The 21,892-nt window shown below is 43.6% G+C and overlaps 1 protein-coding gene across 1 annotated transcript in view; it reads left to right on the forward strand.

The window, feature by feature from the left end:
• Window positions 1-21,892, forward strand: part of LOC137428562 (uncharacterized) — a 61,525-nt gene that overhangs the window by 23,575 nt on the left and 16,058 nt on the right. The window lies entirely within an intron of this gene.

Consider the following 21,892-nt stretch of genomic DNA (forward strand, 5'->3'; position numbering starts at 1 on the left):
CATGCACAGCTGTTGTGAAAAGGCACAGCCGTTTGTTTGCAGCTCCATGCTGGCTCCCCGGAAGTTGGTGAAGTAATAACATATGTCCCCGCATTTCGTAGGGGTTGCAGGTAAAATGTTGTTGTCCTACAACTTCTGATGTGATGAATGTTCCAAGCCTTCGAACAAGAGTAAGTGATCGCCTTTCTTTCATATGTTGCAGTGTGATCCAGGCAAATGGTCACATAAATTTCCTTGGTGAAGGTAAGCATCCATCTCCAAGTTACACAGGAGAATGTCTTCATCATTCTTTGAGAAAGAGGGTGTATGCCATGATTAACTTCATTTTTAGCCACAAATTTTCTTTCTCGAACTTCTTCCAAATTCCGTTAGCACTCCCTTCAAAATGTGATCTCGTCTTATCCTTATGCTCAGTCACATCTGAATCTGCTTTCCACACACACTGAATCAGATAGGGTACATCTTACCATGAAATCAGCATAATCATGTATATCTTCCGACAGTTTCACATTCAACAATTTGTTGTTTTTCCCTTAACACATTCAAAAAGTTATATTCATTTATATGCGTCACACAAATAATATTCAATCAGGTATGTATTTAACTACTAAACTAAGAATAGCATCCACAATTGCTTTCAGGTTAATATAGTTCAAAAATTAACTCGTGCAGGTATTTTAGCACTCCTCAAAGAAAATAAATGCATTTATAACAAGTGTATGTGATTACAATCACAAACAGGAATATCTAATTCCCAACAAATTTTGCAAACCAACAAATTAAGCATAATGTATTATTATCATAATTTCTCCCCACTTCTTCTTCTTCTTCTTTTTTTTTTTTTTTTTTCAAACAGTGTGTAACTTGTGGTGATAGAAGTTCACCGGTTGACACAATTCACAACATTTTTGTTATGCCCTTATCTTAACTCTACTGTATTCATTTGCAACATCACTTGATTCATTCTTTTAATCTCGGTATTTATGTTGCCATAAAAGTCTTCCTCTTGTGGTTCCACATTTCTTTCCTCATTCGTCACTTCATGCATTATCATAGTGTTGTTGGTTACCTTATTCAAACACACCGTCACTAAGGCTTTCAAGCAAGCCACCACTAAAACAATTGTCAATATAACTACTAAACCAACAAACAAGTCTGCTACTCCTCCAAATGTGTTTCCCAACCATGCAAAGGCACCTCCTTTTATATAATCGTGGTATCTTGCTCCCTCTTGTCCCACCTGTAGCCATCTGTAAGACATGTGAGCTACCCCTTGTATATGTTCATACCTATAACATAATTATATGTCAATGACATTCAACATTATATACCAAACTAACAAGCTTCCTAACAGGTAAATAAAGAAAATCCCTTAATATGTAACATAAATCAGATTATTTGTCTTACCCTGGTCCCCCTATCTCGCGGGGTCGAACTAAATCCCCTAATCAAGAGTGTAGTTGTGATACATTATCCCTCGTGCTGTATCAATATCAGTAGGTAATTGTATGTCATGTAGGCAAATAAATGTCACTATCCCAAGTAGGAATATCACATGTTGAAAATGTAATGTTTATCAATGCAAGGGGTGTTAAAATGTAATTCAAATGACTGTAAATCACGACTATCATTTATCTGCCACTGAATGTTCTGCCCGGCTGCTAGGTGCAGCCTCATTTTCTGTGGGACCGTCCTCCCTTGCCCCATGTGCTCGTTTGCAATGAGAGGCATGAATCCAACTTTCTACTTTGGGTCCATTTTTTGTTTCTATTCTTATCAATCTCCTATGGTTTATCAGTTCGTTCCAAAATACCGCAACCAAAGGTTTTAACCAAAGGTTTCTACCAAACTATTTCCAATGTGAACTCAAAATGCCAGTGAAACAATGATTCGAAGAATTAACTTCAAGGGGTCAATAAATTTATTCTATAACCAGATCTAATTTTCCCATCCAATAGTTTGCCTTGCCACATGTCATATTATTACACTTTAATAAACCTTCGAAAAATGTTTCCCATCTCAACAAATTTCCTTTTTTACAAATAGCCATGTGTAAATTATGTATTTAACTACAATTTCCTCTCTGTTTGGCCCAACTGGCCGCAAAAATGGCTGCCAACATGCAGTACCGTTTTTTATCTACCAAGCAAGTGCTCGTCCACACAAGACCTCTACCAAAATTTTGTTTGTAAAAAAACAAATCTGGGATTTCTGATTACATGGATGCACTCTCAGGACATTTTCAGGCTGCTGTTAACAATCCACTACGATAAATTAATTCGTTTACCCTGTGTAAATTATGTATTCTGGGAAGTCGGTGTAAGACCTCTCCCAAATTTGACTAATTTTGTACTCCCACATTTTTTTTTTATGAAGCTCATATCCATAAATAGCTGTTATTCTCATATAAATTCTATCAAAAAATGGAATCCCAAGATTACTCCCAATTTTTACTATTAATGAATAGCTGCTCATAACTCAGCAAATCAAATCTTTATTCTCCATCTCCCTTGACAAAAGTGATAATTTTCATAATCAAATTATATTTCAATATTTTTTTTTTTTGGGCTTCTCTCGATATGCGATCCCATCCACATGGAACTATCTATTTTCAGACAAGGCACACTGTCGGTGTCAACAATCTTGTAAGATTGATACACAAAACAACAACAACAAACATTGATACACAAAACACACACACACGCATGCATTATGCATATTTGTTTGCGTTGGAACCATTATTTACAGATCAGGATGGGTGTCAGTTTTTTTTTTATTACAATTTCATAAAATTTGTCCTTCAATTTTATAAATGCTAATACACAAATGGACCAAAAAGTTTATTCTTAGAAAACCCCTATGATGTCACATTGAAATGACCCTTTCAGTTTTCACAATAATTTATCCAAATTTGACTACACTCCCATTTACATGTCAGTCGACCACTGACCTATCGATCATGTGGAACAATAGTCCGAAATTCCCACCTGATCATCATGTGACTCTTGTCACTTGGTTTCAAAAAATTTGCAACGCAATTGTTCCAAACTTTGTAAATTTAAAATTGCTGTGCCCAAAATAGAAGAGCCAATTTTGGCATTTGATCAATTAATTATTAATTTGTTAACAAGCAAAAGAAAAAATGAATCATTCTTGCTCCGAAAACTTTTCAGACACAAGAATCATCGACAGTTATTCATGTTTGTCCAGTAATCGAATCTGTTGAGGCCAATCATCATTTGGGATTTGCAGCAATGAAGGCCTAATCATTGTCTGAGGTACCGGTAAGCACTGGTACCCTTGATCTTGGTTTGCCCCATTAACTTGTCTTCCTGTTGACATACGGACATCTTCTTCTCCAATGTCCCATCTTCCCACACTCGAAACACCGGTTTCTGTCGTTGCCTGGTCTGTGCACCTGTGCACTTGTATTGCTGGGCTGCATCTCTACATCCCTGAGTTGCCACTGCAATCTCTCGTTATCTCCTGAAACACGAAAAAATTCTCTGTACCGTCCTTTTTGGGGGGACAAATGGGAATCAGATGGGACAACTGTCACTTCTACTCCTATTTTCGGGGGTAGTTGTGCACTTATCTCCTCCACTGTATCCTGTATCCTTTTTGTTTTGCGTTCTAGGTCTGTTATCCGTTCTTGCTGTTCCCGTTGTTTAGATTCACCATCCCAAAGATGGAATGCAGACCAGTCTACCGTTAGATTCTGTCTCTTCCTGGCTCTCAATTTTTGTTCTAATCTTTCCAATCGACTTCGGTCAAATGTACCATCTCTTGGAAACTCCTTAGCATGTCCCTTTGTCCAGAAATGCCAATTCTCGACCTCCCTTATAGCTTCTGCACCGTAACGGCCGTACATATGATATGTACAAGTACCTTTTTGTGGAATCTCTGGTTGTCCTTGTGTATTCTTGCAGGTTCCATTCCCCATTCTGCCTGTATGTGAATAACACTCAATATTCACTCAATGTACCAGGTAGATTACTAGGATCTGCGCTTTGGAATGCACCTGTACACACCTGTACTATATGTACTATAAATAAAATATACTGGAGTTTGTTCCACCTTTTATCAAAGTAGCGTTGGATGTGTTGTAGCTTGTTCCAGGTTCCTCTAAAGCTTCACTCGTACTTCCAGGAAGGATCTGTCCACCTGTTCAAACGGTGATTTCCAGAGAATCTCTCTCACCTGTGGCTTTTGCCCAACCCAATCTCACAGATCGGTACTGCAGATGAGCCAAACGGGTCAGTATGAAATGGGTGAATCCGCAGGTATGTCGTTCTGTCGAAGGGGGAATCACACAATGGTAACCACACATATATATCCATACATAGACTCACCACCTTGCTCAATTTTCCAAGGTTGTCTTCACATTGATAATATCTCACAAAGATATCAAAGCTTCTTTCTTGAGACTGCATCCTCATCAATCAATCAATCAATTTATTCAATTAAATCAATTCAATCATTCATCAATAAATCTAATTAATCACTCTAGATGACTCCCTGTATATGCCCTTTCCCCAATGATGTCAGGATAGATCCATCCATTCACTGAGATTGAAGATCATCGGTCGTCACCTCAGATCCATAGCTCATGTTAATTGATGAATCACTGTTCTGTACTAGGGTCATATCTGACATATTTTCCCAATTTTGCCTGGTCACCACAAATTCTCTTTGCAACCACTAAAGGCAACTCATCCTTCATTCGTGAGACAGCCAAAATTGATGGCAGATATTAACCAGTTCATTTGGGTCCTGAAATGGGACTAAAATTCCTTCCAGCAGCTAAATTTTGAAACTCCATTGCTTGTAATACCCAATTTATCCCATCGGGCTTGAAATTTCTTTCCCAAGTTCGTGCAATCATTCTGCATTGGAACCCTATGATGTCATTAAACCATCAACTTGTAGATGCATTTATTTATATCCCATTAACCCAAGAACTCTCAATTGCTTGGTTTCTTTTTAGTAATGCCATATATCCATATTTCTTTTCAAAATGTTCCTAACATACACATTAATCCCATTAGACCTCAAATAACCTACAATCCGAAAATAAATTTGTGACATTTCGACAATTATCACAATATCATTGTTCATATGTTCATATCTTAATCCAATCAGAAACTTGTCAATTTACCCTTAATATATGTCTGTATATATATATTTTTTTACAAAATCCAACTACCATTAAACTGAAAAATTGTTTTGTTGGACTCATGCAAGGTCCTTTCAAATTTTGAAAATTTTCCAAAGACATAACTTCCATTTTCTTTGACAAATCCTAATATTTATCAAATATTAGGATTATCATCAAAACAAACCTAATATTAATGACTGCACATCCAAACCTAGATATTTTGAGTTCCGTAACTTTAATACCTCAAATTTCCCATTTCTTCCCTCCCTGATCCTATTGTTCAAAATTTCACCTCAATCGATCGAAAAATGAACACAGGGATGCATTTTAAAGGTTTTCAAGAAATCCAACATGGCCGCCACAGAACTTTTTTTCCTTTCTTAATCAATTGACTCATAGCATAACCAATCTGCAAGTGCTCCTTCCGAAGATGTATCTCTTAGGAATTTAATTAAATAAGTCATTTATAAAATCAACGAATTAATTGATTAATCGCTCACAATTTTCAAAATCCTCAATTTTCATCCGATTTACTTGAAATTTGAATTGGATTTACTTATCAGCAAACTGAAATTGAACCAACAACTATTTATTCAACATAGGCCAAAGTCAACAACAATTTCAAATTTCTAAAATCCTCAACTTTCATCTGATTGACTTGAAATTTGAATGGGGTTTACATATCAGCAAACTGAAATTGAACCAACAACTATTTATTCAACTTAGGCCAAAGTCAACAACAATTTCAAAAATCCTAAATTTTCATTCGGTTCACTTGTCATTCGAATGGGATTCATATATCAGTCAACTAGTTCAATCAACAACTATTTTATTCAACATAGGCCAAAAGTCAACAACAATTTCAAAAATCCTTAATTTTCATTCGGTTCACTTGTCATTCGAATGGGATTTATATATCAGTCAACTAGTTCAATCAACAACTATTTTATTCAACATAGGCCAAAAGTCAACAACAATTTCAAAAATCCTTCATTTTCATTTGGTTCACTTGTCATTCGAATGGGATTTATATATCAGTCAACTAGTTCAATCAACAACTGTTTTATTCAACATAGGCCAAAAGTCAACAACAATTTCAAAAATCCTTAATTTTCATTCGGTTCACTTGTCATTCGAATGGGATTTATATATCAGTCAACTAGTTCAATCAATGATCATGTCCGGCCTTGAACATTCCACGAATCCTGCACCAAATTTTCTCATACTCAACAAACAAGAACAGCACACATTTCCTGTAATTATCTCTCATAATCAACAAACATGAACCACACACGTTTCCTGTAATCATCTCTCATAATCATGACATACATGTCTTCAAAAAAAATTGCATGACCAAGAGAACAATGAACGGAAAGAGTGAAAAGTAAAAATAAAACTAACAAGTGCAGATAGATTCAAAGTACATTGCCCCCATGCCAAATAATTAAATATCCTAGCGCGGCATTGCCGTGGCGCGTCATAGAGGCTGCATTTGGAGGGAGAGGTGTACGCTAATTGATTGATTAATTGTATAATTAAACTCGAAGATTATCACAAAATATTTTCTTACTCAATTGGCTAATAGCATAAGTAAACCACAAGTGCTTCATCCGAAGATGTATCTTTTAGGAATTTAATTAAATCAACCCAAGTGAAACAACGTACAGCACTGCGAGCCCAGGGAGCAGAGGAAAAAAACAAAAGCACTGGCTCTGCTTCCTGGAAGCTTCCTGCAAAACGTTTTGCTTCTCGCAAAAACGTCCGCCAATGGGAACTAGAGGGAGGGGAGGGAGAAGGAGCGGGAGCAAGAGACAGGTAGCCGAAATGGAAATGAGGGGAAAATGTTCGATTTTTACCCTGGGGCGTCGGTATGCAATTTTCATCCAATCGCCATCTTTCATAATAATTCTGGACCGGCATCAGATGGCGTTGTCTGTCATTAATTTATATGTTAATCGAACGAGTTTTAGGTGTTATAAGAAATGGCGGGATTTTTTTTTTCCCTCCTCCACCCTCTTTTTTTTTTTTCCTTGGACCCACGGTTTCCGTCCTACACAATTTCGTTTCATTTGTCTAAATCCAACTCGCCGTTTCAAAGATATAAGCCGTTTTGTCGCGGTATCATAAATTGGAATGGGGGAAAAGATATATATATAATTCCATTGTCCGCTTCCTCTCATCCGCCAAGTGAGTCGCCTACCATTTGGGCAGGCAACTCAAAAGTACGTTGTGAGTGCTACAAACGAGTGTACACGATTGTACACGTGTACGGGCCTTACAGAACCGGCAAACAAATCGCCCCATGGTGCACTTCACGGGTCGATTTGCCTCCAGTACAGAGTGAGGCTTTTAATAACCAGCGTATAGCATACGCATCCTCGCCAACACACGGTCCCAATTGCAGGCAAGCCTACAGACGCGCGTTTCTCAGTGACGCATGTCAGACGAACTGGCGCATTTATTTACACAGCGCAAACACCTGTATTTACAGAAATCGCCAGAAAAACATGAATAATAGCTAAAACCGTTTGTCGATGTTCCATCCGTGACTTTGTTCGCTCATTCACTATTCCTGATTCGCATTCAAGGACCTCTATCACTACACGGCGTAATAAATTCCGCATTTGTAATGAGATTTCAACAGGATTACGACTCAAAGGAAAAAGGAACGAGCAGACATTTTGTAGGACTTTACCTCGGACGATCGTTACAAAAATCGTTACATATATTAAAGTATTTATAATGTCGACAAATCATATCTTAATTCTTACCAAAATTGGTTCTTTGAATAAATCACAGCACCGGGAGAACCAGCTCAAAAAATGGATCTTTTGTGTTTATTCAGCACCCTAGTAATTGGTTCTTTGTGTTTATTAATTACACAGCACCCTAGTAATTGGTTCTTTGTGTTTATTAATTACACAGCACCCTAGTAATTGGTTCTTTGTGTTTATTAATTACACAGCACCCTAGTAATTGGTTCTTTGTGTTTATTAATTACACAGCACCTGAGCAAAAGGGTCTCATCTACATTTTCCTTATCAGGGCTTCCGTGCACCAATAGTGCGTGGAGAAGCCCAAACACCACATCCTCCATGTATATACAGAATAACTATTCCCACGTTCGTACATCATATTGGACAAGCACAAGAACATGCTTACCTCTCAGAAAGATCTTGCCGATGTGTCCAATTGATCCCCGTACGGGCCACCAGATTGTTCGGGAATGTTAAAGGACTCAGGAGGCTCCGATATGACCAAACAGCTTTTACAAAAGCAAAGCTTTATGAACTAATAATTCACTTGTTTCAATATAATAAAGAACTACAATACAATAACGATTTTGGTAATTCAAGTTGTTGGTTCTTCTTCTTCGGCCTTCTGCACTGTCCTCGTTCTGTACTCGTTCATTCCGTTGGGCAGAGATTCTGATGACAAGTGTCTTGAATCAAAGTATGTTCTCGTTTATATGGGCACCGCCGCGCTAATCCTCTCTCCGCTAAATGCTCCGAGGTCATCCACGCTCGCCCCCCTGCTGGGGAGTTCCTTCACCCTCTTTGCATCCCGATGTCCAAAACAATAGTACGGGCTTGGGAATGTGTGTTAGCCTGGGGTCGTGACAAGGTGAACAAAGAACTCCCAGGTTCCATGTTCTGAGATACATCCCTGACATTCTTACGAACCACCTGGACTACCTGCTCCGTTACGAGTCCCAACCAATGAGTTACACTTCCACACTCTGAACCACCGCCCTGGCACAGCAAGGATTCAATTTGATCCCCCGGTTGGGGTGTTGTGGCATCCACAGTGTCCCGATAAACCTCCAGGCCAGGTGGGAAACATTCCCTACTACAATTTGCACATTCCACGCTCACCTGTGTGCATTCCCCATTCACCTGTGGGCACTCCACAATTGCCATTCCCTGTTCCTGAGCCACATGCACATCTGCATTGGCCGTACTCTCTCCCATTCCCTCTTGGCACTCCACGCTCACCTGTGAGCACTCCCCGTTTACCTGTAGGCATTCCCCATTAGCCTCTTCATTTGCCATTCCTGGTGCAATTCCCAACTTGACTTCCCCTCGTTCCGATTCAATTTCTGCCACCTTTTGGCTTCTCCTGTGCCCTGGCGGCACCATTCGTTCGTCCTTCGCTCAACTCACTCGTCCCGGCATCCATTTTGTCAATCATTCCGTCAATTAGATTTCCCAACCGCTCATAATGAGCATTCATATCGTCGTTTTGGGCATCCATTTTGTCTTCCAATCCACTTTTCATTTCTCCCATCTTAGCATTTATTCCCTGAATTTCTGCATTGGTTCGCTCACCTTGAGCCTTCATATTGTCATTCATTCCCTGCATAAATTTAATTAAGGCCTGCACAGCCATCGGGGCCTCCTCCGCAGAGAGGGAAGTTCCAACGCTATCCTCCAATTCCCCCATTTCCGGCTCACTCCCTAAGCTGACAGAAGCCTCACGACGCACCTCTATTTCATCGACCTCAGACATCCGCTTTTCGGAAGGTCGTTTCCCGCGCGCTTATTTATTTTACTTCCAAAAACAAAATTTAAAGTTGTCGAAGACGCGATATCGCGCTCCGTACGTCCAATCGACTATTCTAATTTCTCCGCCTCAACTACAAAAAAATTTGTTTCCCAATTCTCCAAACTCTTGACACCAATTTTTTTTAGGGTTCAATCCCACTGCTGACTACCAAATGTCGCGCAACTGCCGAAATTAATATCAGGCGGTCACGGATGCTGATCGCGAAGGCTTTAACCCCTGAGGCGAAAACTCAATAGCGGATTCCAAAACCAAAAGCTACCACAAGGCGCGCGGAATGGAGGGGAGCGGCGAGACCCCCGCAACCGTATCTATTAAATTAATCACCTGGAAAACTGTGTTCAGGTATGTTCAGAAAATAATAGAAGGATTTATTCAAATAAAAGCAAGGACAGGAAAAGCACACGCCGGTAATGAAATATTCTAAATCGGGATCCCGCACACCAGATATCGAATACAAGACGAGGGGATATGAATACCAAAATAAAGACATTCGTTATGTTATTGCGAACGCGGAGCTCGGCAATATCTGGTCTCGTTGTTGGCTTTGGCCGCCATCCAACACGCGGCTCCTTTCGTCCCTGGGCACGCCTCGCTCCAAGTTCCAAAGCACCGATCACCACGAGGTCGACGCTCGGACACGGTCGACAAGCCAACTCGGATCTCACCGGGACGGCCAACTCAGGCCGTGAATCTGCCAGGAATCTGTGAGCCAATGCAACCAGAGATCTCACGAAAATGCCAGGGCCAGGAATCTCATGAGTGCGCAACTGCTCAACTCGTGCGTAACTCACTCGATCTCTGAACGACTCTCCTCGACTGCCAAAATGGCGTTCGGCGCTCGTTAATCTCCCCGGGTGGTGACGTCAGCTTTGGCGCGCTGCCAACCAATCAGAGCCTCGTAACTTCCTGCCCTCTGACGACCCGCTTCGCGCCTCCCACGTCCTTTCGCGCCAAACGAGCACAGCCTTCCTGGGCGTGGTACTCAAGGTGGATAAGCCTGTCGGTGCAAACGGCGGCGGCCATATAGCGGTGTCCTGGCCTGGTTTCTTCCGAAGTCATGTCAGGGGAGGGCGTTACTTAGTGTTGCACTGAGGATCCGTCGGTATGTCTATGTGGTGTGCAGTGCCAAAAGGGACAAAGGTTTGGCGAACCAGGTGAGACATACAAGGGCGCTACTCCTTAATCCCTACACTACTTATCACTCAAACCTCCTGGTAGATTCACAATTATATATCTTAACCGACAAAACGCCTACACATGAACCTATTATAGGGTAGTTTTCCTTACCGCGACATCTCGAAGCATGTTACCTATTCTGCTCTAAATCGTGTCCTAGCAGAATATCAGCACATAATGCGGGTAAAACCATAAGGTGTACATCAGGGAAAACCCGTCCCTTTAGCACGAGTTTCAATCGGCATTCCCCCTTCGTGCTGAGCCGAAGTCCCTGGGAAGCCATGAAGATCCGTCTCGTAGACCGCCCGATCCGCCATCCATGCCTGAGCACAAGTCGCTGGTCGATAAAACTATCCGTAGATCCTGTATCCACCAAGGCCCGAACACAATGGCCCTCAACCATAAGGGGAATAAGGGCTTGAGCCAGGCCAGACGAGGCTGCTGGGAGCGGGACTGAGCCCCCCCGAATGGGTCGGACCAGCCTCGCGGGTGGATCCTACACCAGCAGCAGTTTTGCGGTCGTGGCCGGAGTCTGCGTTGACCATGGGGAATCCATTATCGTCATCAGAGGGCTTTCCCCAGCATTCCGGTGTTTCGCGATTCAAAATCCGACAATTCTGACGAGAAAAGGCCTCCGTAGTATTTGACATCGCCTTTTGACACTTCTGGCAGAAAAAGGCTTCCGTAGTATCCGAAATCGCCTTTTGACATTTTTGGTCGCTTTGACAAAAGGCTTCCGTAGTATTCGAAATCGCCTTTTGACATTTTTGGTCGCTTTGACGAAAGGCCTCCGTAGTATTTGAAAGCTGCCTTAACTCTTATGTCGGGGTGGGGGCCGCTGTTAGCTCGTGGACGACTCGAGGAGTACGAGGGGCTTGGCGAAGTGTCAAAGCCCCTTGCGTGGCCCGAAGTTTGGCCAAGGACACGGCCTTTGTGCCCGATGGAGAATGAGATGGTGGTGGCTGTCCGGTGGCGCCCGCCAAGGACGTCTGAGCGCCCAGCGGGCCGCAGAGAGGGGCCCTCCCCTTCGAAGTTGGGTAAGGCGCCGGGTGTCGGGCTGGGCTCGTGGGCTCCGCTATGAGCCCGTTCAAGGTCACTGCGCCCGCGCGACCGCGACTGCGCGAGTCGAAGTGCCGCGAGCCGCGTGCCGTTTTCTTGCACACTTTCACGTAATGTCCCTTTAGCGAGCACAAATGGCATATAGCGTCACGTGCCGGACACACGACCCGGGCATGACGAGGCCCTCCACAAAAAAAACATGCGGCCCCGCGCAAGGCCTTGGGTCTGCTGGTCGTAACGGCAGCCGTCAGGGCTGGGTCATCCTCCGGAGCATCCCGGAGTTCAGCGAGCGGATCCACGTCCTCGACGGTAGCACTCTCCGGCCGGGCGTGTAGTGAGGTGCCCGCCAAAAGGCGCGTGCTATCATAGGCGTTCGATTGCATCCGCGCTTCAGTATATACTGTCGCTTGCTCAAGCGCCGTAGCGAAGGTCAGGTCGGTCTTCTCCAAGAGTTTGAGTCGTAGTTCCTGGGAGGAGACCCCTGCTATGAAGGCATCTAAAAGACGATCATCCTGAGCCTGCTCGGGAGTCCGTGGCTCCCTGACGCTGTCCAGCAAAAGCTGCCGGAGCTCCTGGGCGTAATGGTCCATTGCTTCGTTGGGTTGCTGCCGTCGCGTTTGCAGCAAATAACGTGCATACACCGGGCTTTTTTCTTTTATGTATAGCCGCTTGAGCTCCGCGATGGTAAGATCATACGTCGTGCATTGAACGATCGCGTGGTAGACCCGTTAGTCGATTTTTGAGTGTAAAATCGCTAGCTTCGCGGCAGCCGTCGGAGCGGTCTCAGGCTCAGCAAAGAGATGCTCCAGTTGGCGGAGCCAGTGCTTCAGCTGCAAGCCTCCATCCGTGGCTTGTGGGTCGGCGCTGAAGATGGACACCGTCAGCGTCTTGTTGCCAGCCATGTCTGCAGATCTTAAATGCAATTAAGTGTTGTGGAAAACCATTCAGGTCCACACAACTTTAGTCCAACGGTTTGGTTTAATTGCATTTAGATCATCACATCATTCCTGTAAAGTAGAAATACACAATAAGTATACGATGCGACATCTCATGGATCCATTCATATCATTCAATGCAAGCAAGCTAGATATTCTATAAAGGCGTACCGTTAACGAGGCTACCGATGTAACATGTCACAAGGGAGAAGTCTCGGAGCACCGTTGCAGCAACGGGTCTTATAGTCACGCCCCTAGCGGTGACAACGATGACAACGAGCAGCGAGCATCACCCCGGGTTCAGTACGAATACGATTTCACTACAATCACTACCCGCCAGACATAACAACATACAGTCACGTGAAAAAGTAAGGACACTCCATGTAAAGTTTTGACCTTTTCAACATATTTCAACATACAGTCTATTTGATCTTCATTTCAACAATATTGACAGATAAAGGTGATATAATGTAACAAATATCATGAAACATTCACATTTTGTAGTCCATTGCATAATTTAAATAAACATAAATGCAAATTTCGCATGTGGAAAAAGTAAGTACACCCCGACATTTATCACTACTTCAAATACCTAAAATTAGAATAAGGTGCACCAGCTCAGGTGCAAATGATTAGAACATCGTCAGAGAGGATCTTGGAGGAACCTGTCTTATTTCAACCTCAGACATTTAGTTTGTTTTGCTCTTTGTTGTTGAAGTTTGTGGTGTCACCATGCCTAGATCAAAAGAGCGATTAATAGCGGCGATTAATAGTGGCGATTAATAGCGGCCATGTTAGATCCTCCAGAAAGTTGCATCAAAGAGTATATAAAAAATCTCAACAGACTATTGCATGAGATTTGTACATGAGCAAGAAAACAACCAATCGGAAAAGGTATCTTTAATCATTTAGCAACAAACTTCCAAAGACAAGTTCAAGTGCACGATATTACACTGGAAAATGAAACAAAGAAATACAGCCCCAACGACAGCAAAGAAGAAAAAGGAAAACTCCAAAAAGTTTCTTACGTCTTTCAAAGGCAGGTTTTGTGTGGGAGAAACAGAAAGTACCAGTCACCTCCTTTCGCGATGTAAAAAACTCATGTCAGAACAGTTGAACACAGAATGACATGACAGCGTCTGCACAGTAATCCACTGGCACATCTGTAAATATTTCAACATTCTGGTTCTTTCAAGAACAATCACGGAAACAGAAAGCAAATCCTATCCTTGAAAATGAGCATATCGTGCTCACACGTGACAAGATGATCCCGTCAATTGTCGACATTGCAAACAAAGCATGGCATCTGGACATATTGCTCAAACACAAAAAGGAAAATTCAGCATTGTTGATTGAGTTTTCAGTTCCCAATGACCGTGGACTAAATGCTACAGAAATCAGAAAAATGCTCAAATTCCAGGAGCTGAAAAATGAGGTCAAGAGGACTTGGAAATTGAAGAAAGCTGAAATTGTACCAGTAATACTCGGAGCAACAGGGATGATCAAGAAAACCATTACTGAGCACTTAAAAAGCAGGGAATATCTCTACAAATAATCTGCAGGTACAGGCTGTCAGAGGTTCAGTGAGCATTCTAAAAAGAGCCCTTGGAACAAAACTATGAGAATAACGTTTCCCAATCTGGTTCACGAATAATGATCTTTTACCGAAAAAGGAGGTGGAGATTTTGAGTTCTGGGAGAACTTCCTGCCTCCTCCTGAAACCCGCATATGGGGACATCAACCAACGAGAGAAGCCGTGCACATGTTCTGAATGCAACAAGAGTTTTTTTTGTTTTGTTTTTTGTATACAATATCAAGGCTCGTGTAAGAGCTTACATTAATGACAAAAAAACAAACGGACGCTTAAACGGAGGAAAGGGACTGAATAGAGTGTGGGAGTTTGTTCCAGAGGTGGGAGAAAACATGGCATCTGGACAAGAGTTTTGCTCTTTCATCAACTTTATCTCATCATCAAAAATACATACAGGAGGGAAGCCCCACAAGTGTTCTGTTTGCACCAAGGCATTTTTTCATCAATCAAAGGTGAAGCGGCATCAATGGATCCACGCACAAGAGATAAAGGAGAGAAGACCTGCAGGTTAAACGCTACAAGTCTTTAGGAGATAGCACGAATGAACCAATTCACCACCATCTCAAGTCACTCCACCCCGCTTCTCCCCTCATCCTATCCGTGACTTTGTACCCCTGTTAACAACCCACTACAAACCCACCTCCTTCCAAATTTCCTGAGAGTTTGTTTCTGTATCCATCTTGTCTACCCAATGCATCCACCACTACCTCTCCTTCATACTCGTCTTATTTGCTCAACTCTTCCTTTAGTTTGTCCTTCACCACTGCTGATGATGTTTCCCTCCCACCTCTCTCTTCCCACCTCTCTCTTCCCACAGCTCCTCTTGTTCTTCTGCTTCCTGATCCATTCAGTAATCCAGTTTTTCCACAAATCTTGACATTTATTCAAAAAAGCGTTGGTTCTGCAAGGTAGAACTAGCGGTCACCTAGGTTCTGTTAGCGGTCACCTTCTTTCGGGTATGAAAAACAACTGTCTGAATAACTGTATTTGTGTGCAATGTACACCATTGGGACATCTGCAAAAAATTCAAGATCTCAGTCTCAGAAAAATCAAGGAAGCATGAACCAAAAGCGATTGTTGAACATGAGGATGCAGTCCTCACTGACGATCAAATCATCCCATCAATCGTAAACAGAGAAAACAAAGCATTGCACAAGGACATTGTGCTTTTGCACAAAAAGGAAAAGATGGTATTGCTCATCGAGGGGTCAGTAGCAGTACCCAGCGACTTTGGTCGAAATAATGTGGAAATCAGGAAAATGACCAAGTAATCGGCATCTGAAAAATGAGGCCAGGAGAACCTGGAAGCTGAAGGGTTCTGACAAAATGGGCTTGATAAAGAACCTCTCTTTGATCTTCAAAACAGCCCCAGGAATAGTCGGACAAACTAACAACAATTGGAGGCTGTCTGTGGTCCAATGACAATCCTGGAAATAATCCTCAGAAGAAAACATTGAGAAGACCTTTTCACAACTTGGATTGTGAAACATGATATTTTATCGAACTGGAGGTGGCTACTTTGAGTCCTGAGAGGACTCTGTTCCACCTTCTGAAAGCTGCACATGGATATTCCAACAAACGAGAGAAGCCCTTCTTGTGTTCTGCTTGTAATAAGGATTTACCCATTTATCATGATATAAAATGCATCGAAGGATAGATAAAGCAAAGAAGCTTTTGCTGGTGGCGTCATTTTTGGATGGTAAAATGCCCTGCCAATGTTAGTGTCCCTGCCAAGATAAATCCCCGAATTAATCAAACTCAATTCATTGATAAAGCAAAGGAGCTCTGGAATGCCACATTGATATTACAGCATTCAGACGGAAAGATCGAAATCCCAGAAGTGAAGATACAACATATGTTCTTCCAGGGTGACTGTCTCTGCCCCTCTTGTTTTGCCCAGTTCTGGACCTACTGAGCAAACTCATTGATGATCAAGGACAGGGATACACCTAACATCGAACAGTATAATGTCCAATGGGTCAGGAAAAGTGACCCATCTGCTGTATATCGATGATTTAAAGCTCTTCACACCAAATGAGGGAAAATTGGCAGAACCATTAAAACTGGTAAAATGGTATTCAGACAACGTGTAAAATGCTGCTAAATTCAGAAGAGGGAGACCAACAAAATTGGATAACATGCAGACTGCAGAGACTTCAGAAAGTACAGTGCCTTCATACAGCTGCACCAACCTGGTTTGGTGAACACCTGAGACAAATCGATCATCTCAAGGGAGATAGTGTGCCAGAACTGTAAAGGCCAATCACCAGGGGTTTGGGGACTGAAACACCAATCAGGTATGAGGGGGAGGATCTATTGGTGGGCGAACTCCTCCTTCGGACTGAAGGGGGTGGATTCGGGCAGGTGGGGACATATTCTATTAAAAAGCAAGTGAAGGCCATGCGATCGAACAGATAACGGGACATTGAGTGGAGTGAACGTTACGAGGCACCAGCCCATCTCAAACATTTGTGAATTCCCCTTGTGCATATTCTCGTACAACCGGCTTTTATTGCTGCTTTCTCTCTACAACTCTGCCTTCCTTTCTTGTTCACAGTCTGCTTTCCATCTCCGTTCATTTCTTTGTTCACTTTCTCTCATTCTCACGCTTTATTCCTCTTACACTTCCAACACCTCTTGGATCTTTGCGTCGAACCCGGCTCGTTAAGCTGCGCCACCTCAATGGACCAACTCCCACTTCGCCTTTTGATACTGATGGTTGGGTAAGTGTCCCTGACAAATGGATTGCCTCCTGCACTTTCCTGCTGAAAAACGCATCCATTTCTTCCTGCAAATGAACCACCTAAGCGCATGGAGAAGGCAGCATGTGGGCGACAGTGAGGAGGGAGCATGAGTGGAGCATGGCGGGTCCGGACACCAGACAATCATCATAATTATTGGTGGCACACGCTCATCTGAGCTGGCACAAGGTGTGAGGGACCAGGACACACCAGCTTCCCCTTTCTCTTCCACTCCCTTGACCTCTTCGACCTCTTTCTCTTTTCCTGGATGCATGCTGCACCAGCCAATGGAGAGTTGCGAAGTCACTGTTAAGGTTCTGAGGGTGGGTCTGTCATATTGGGGAAATTGGGATTGATATGTGCCATACATATTTGTGAATATACCTGCCATTATTTCTCCCATTGTAAAATTTGCCTAATTTGTGTGTACTAAAAGCCCTTTTCTTAAGAAACTGTGTGCTGATTTATTCGGGCAGTTCTGATTGCGGCATAGGATAAATGAGGTTCAATCTTGGTTGGTAAGCGCTTGAAGTGGTTCCGTAACAAGTGGATCTGCTAGGGCAACTAGTTAAGATTTGTTACGTAATCATCGGCATGGTACCGGCTCGTGCTTTTTCGTGTATGGCAAGAAGGCTTTGGGCATTGGACCCATTGGGAAGGTTTGATGAGACTGGTGATCGTGGTCTTTTAAAGAAACGCCATCCTTTTAAAGTTATTCATCAACAACGTCTGTATGTGGCCAAATCATGGCTGTTCTGGGGCAGGTGCTGTGGATATTGATGACAGCAATCCATTTCATCCCATACATGCTCTACAACCCTGTGCCGCACCATCCCCATGCAGCACCAGCCCCGTGCAACACCAATTCCGTGCCTTGTGAAACACCAGCGCGCACGAGCCATTTCAGACCCAAAACCAGCTGGTGCCTTGCTCAAGCGCGTGCTCTTTCCCCATTGTTGTGTGAACCCTGGTATTTATTTTTGGTGCCATTATCGGTTATTTCTTTTTACTGTACCTATATGCGTATGTCGGAGATTTAACCCCTCAGGAATGATCATTTGACCAGACTCGGACAGGAGAATTTATTATTAAAGAGAGGACAATAACATGCACATGGAAGGAAAGTTGCGTGGGTCTCGGCCAGCAACCCTCCGTCCATGACAGCTCTTCCTTGATCTACACACGACCTGCCATAGTTTATATAGTATGCTCAAGGATTATTTGAACAGAACTAGACAAGGCATCTGCCTTTCAGCTCAGAAGAAAACTATGTCTCACCCACACATTTTTAGACAGGGAAAGATGAGAATGCAATAACAAGATAAGAACGAGAGGAAATGAAATTGCAGGAGATGTTTGCCAAGGTCAGGCAAACAACAATTTTAGAGTCGAAAGCCGGTTCGTTTGGGAAGGTAGGTTGCTTTATCCTCAGCTTGTGAACGTTTGATTCTTTGTGCTTTTTTATACTCTGTAGTTTTGTATTATACCAATGCGAGCTTGCTGGAAATTTAATTGGAGGGAGAATGTGGTGAAATAAAGGCGAAGATCCGTTGTAATTCCCTCTCTAGCGTAAGACGTGCCTATAAGAAGGTTGGCTTGAGAGTGAGGGGATTGCCTTTTACTTGTGACTGAATTTGAGCTGGTAAGTTAAAATTATGCATCTTTTATGGCTTGCTTTACATGGAGCATATTATATGAACGCATTCTAAATATGTGATTATTCTTTTTGTAGATGATGTGGAGAATTGATTACAATAAAGCTCAATATGTTGAAGAGTTTGTGATTGAATTCCATCACAAAGCGAACAGAGAGGGTGTGAAAGAGCAGCAGAGCAGGATTTTAGGAACCGTGGGCTGATGCGGCCTGGTCCAGTTGCAGAATCAGTGTCGAGGATTGACAGAAACTTCTCCACCTTGTCAGGAGAGAAGGACCCAGAGTCCAGGAGCAGCTGGTTACGACTGGGAATGGTGGGTACAGAGAGAGCCGGGTTTGGAACACAATATTTTGAGGCAAACACAGAGTTGAGGCATTCAGCTTTTTCACGTGCGGAGTCAGCTGTGTAGCCGTTTGAGGTGAGGGAGGGGATAGAGGGGGAACAAACACCAGAAACAGATTTGACCAGATGCCACCAGCATTTGGAAGAGGGAGACAGGTTTGAGAGTTCACTCTTGAGAGTAGAGAGATATTGTTTCCTGGCTCTCCTGAGGGTAGACACATACTTGTTCCGAGCTATGTGAGAGGAACTGAGATTGCCTTCCATTGGATTTGCTTTCCAAGAGGTGAAGGCAAGTCGTTTCTGCGCAACAGCCTCACCACAAGATGCCGTGTACAATGGATGGGAGGAAGGGTATGACAACTGAAGACGAGATGGGATAAATCTGTGCATGAGAGAGAGCAGTTTACTTTGGAAGAATTCCCAGGATGAGTTGATGTCAGAGGCAGTAGAGATGGGAGACCAGTCCAGATGATTGATGGCTGCTTGAAGACCGTGCCAGTTGGCCTGACTGAAATGCCAGAATCGGCGACGCTGAGGATGCTCTCTGAGAATGGCCAGAGAGATGTCCACTTTAACAAGCACATGATCAGATGAACCGATTGGAGCAGAAAAAGAGCAGCAGACATTTGCAGGGAAGTTTGTCATAACCAAGTCTGGAAGAGAAGTTGCTCCATTGACTGATATACGGGTCGGGAAATTGACAGATTGTGTCAGTCCCAGTGAGTCGCAGAAGTCCTTTGCTGCCGTGCCATGGCTGGTGAGCGAGGAACCCACACCCAGCAGGGTGAACACGAAGTATAAGAAAGGGGGAACACTAACAGCATTTTAACAAAATGGCATGATGACAGTTGAAATCACCACATATGAGGAAGAGAGAGAGTTGGGAGGGAGTAGGTAGAAGTTGTACCATGTTATCAGACAGCGAGATGTATATGGAGTGTTAACTGTTTGGTGGACGGTACAACACACACATGAACAAAAGGTGAGAGCGAAGGGGAAGCCATAGCCAGAGGTACCCCTGGGGGTGAGGTGGAGAGAGGGCAGTGCAGGGAGAGTGAGGGAGAAAGTTTTTGATGAAGATAGCAACGCCACCTCCAGGACGAGGCTCAGGTCTATCATACTGAAGGAGGGAGTAACCAGGGAGAGATATTAAGGAATCAGAGACATCTTGAAGGAGGAAAGTTTCTGTTAAGCAGATCAAGTCTGGTTTGTCAGAAGCAACCTGCATGGAGAGGTCAATCAGGTTTGAGCGAAGGCCCCGGATGTTTGAGGTCCATACCGTTAAGGAAGAGGAAGGGTGAGCATCGGATACAGGACAGGGGAGGGGTAGGGTAAGATGAGGAAGAGGAGGATGTAGGGAGAGCTGTTGATAGTGTTTCAGAGATTTCAGAAAAGCCTGGAGAAAGGGAAGGATATGGAGGACAAAAGGTTTGATGGTGATTGGATGAGGCACAGTGAGGTGTTTGAAGGGGGGGGGGGGGGCGTAGAGCGAGGAAGAAGGTTGGAGGAGATGGAGGTTAGAGTTTGGAAGGGAGAGGATGCAGGGAGGACGTTTTGAGGGGGAGCGGTTAGAGGGGAGAATTGGAGAAAAAAGGAGGGTGGGACGATTTGAAGGGGAGGAGGGAAGGGGGAGTTTTGAAATGGAGGGGTGAGGGGGGAATTTAGGAGGGGAGTGTTGAGGGGGGAGTTTAGGATGGGAGGGATGAGGGGGGAGTTTGGGAGTGGAGGGGCAAGGGGGGAGTTTAGGAGGGAAGGGACAAGGGGGGAGATTTGAAAGGGATGGGTGAGGGAGGAGTTGAGAAGGGAAAGGCAGAGTTTGGATTTTAGAAAGTGTCACCATCCCTACAATAAGGCGGCACAAGAGATGCTCAGTTCTATCCTTGAGGACCTGTTTAGAAGTGCATGGCTGGCGGCATCTTGGAAGCAGGTGTGGGAAATGGCCGGGCCCACCCGCATCCACCGCTACATCTGGGACCCAGGAGGTGGCGTCCAAGGAGAATATCTACCACGCCTGCAATGGACCTTGCTGAACCGTCTATGTACGGGGGTCGGCCGTTTCAAATCATCGCTGAAGATGTGGGGCCTGGCAGACAGCGCCGCCTGCGAGTGTGGCGAGCCTGAGCAGACTGCCAAACACATGATTACCACCTGCCCCCTATACAGACCACCTTCAGAAGCGGGCCTCTTCGACGTAGGACCAGAGACGAGGGCATGGCTGCACGACACTGAGCTGGCCGTCTGATGATACACGAAAGAAGAAGAAAGTGTTGGACGATTAATGGAAAACGAACATTTATTGCAAAATGAGTTTCTTGTGATTTTCAAGTCAGAGATCCATTTGAAAACGTTGGAGGAGGGGTGGAATGCAGGTGAGTTTCGGGAATGAAGGAAGGAAGAATTGTAAGATATGGAATTTTTATTTGAAATGAAGAGATTTGGTGAGCAAGTCGAAAGCAACCTTTTGAAGAAGAATAAGAAGAAGAAGAAAAATGTGTTATAATATATGACAGAATACAACAGTTCAGGGGAAAGTTTGAACATTTTTAAACTAAACCGTGAAAACTATAAGGGGAAATTCCTTAAATGAGGGCATGAAGGATTCCGAAGGGGGATTTAAGGATTCCAGCACAGGTTCTGAAGCAGGAACAGAAGAATAGGAGACTGACAGC

This window comes from Myxine glutinosa, chromosome 5 (genome assembly GCF_964187855.1).
Source record: "Myxine glutinosa chromosome 5, kmMyxGlut1.1, whole genome shotgun sequence".
NCBI classification, from domain to species: Eukaryota; Metazoa; Chordata; class Myxini; order Myxiniformes; family Myxinidae; genus Myxine; species Myxine glutinosa.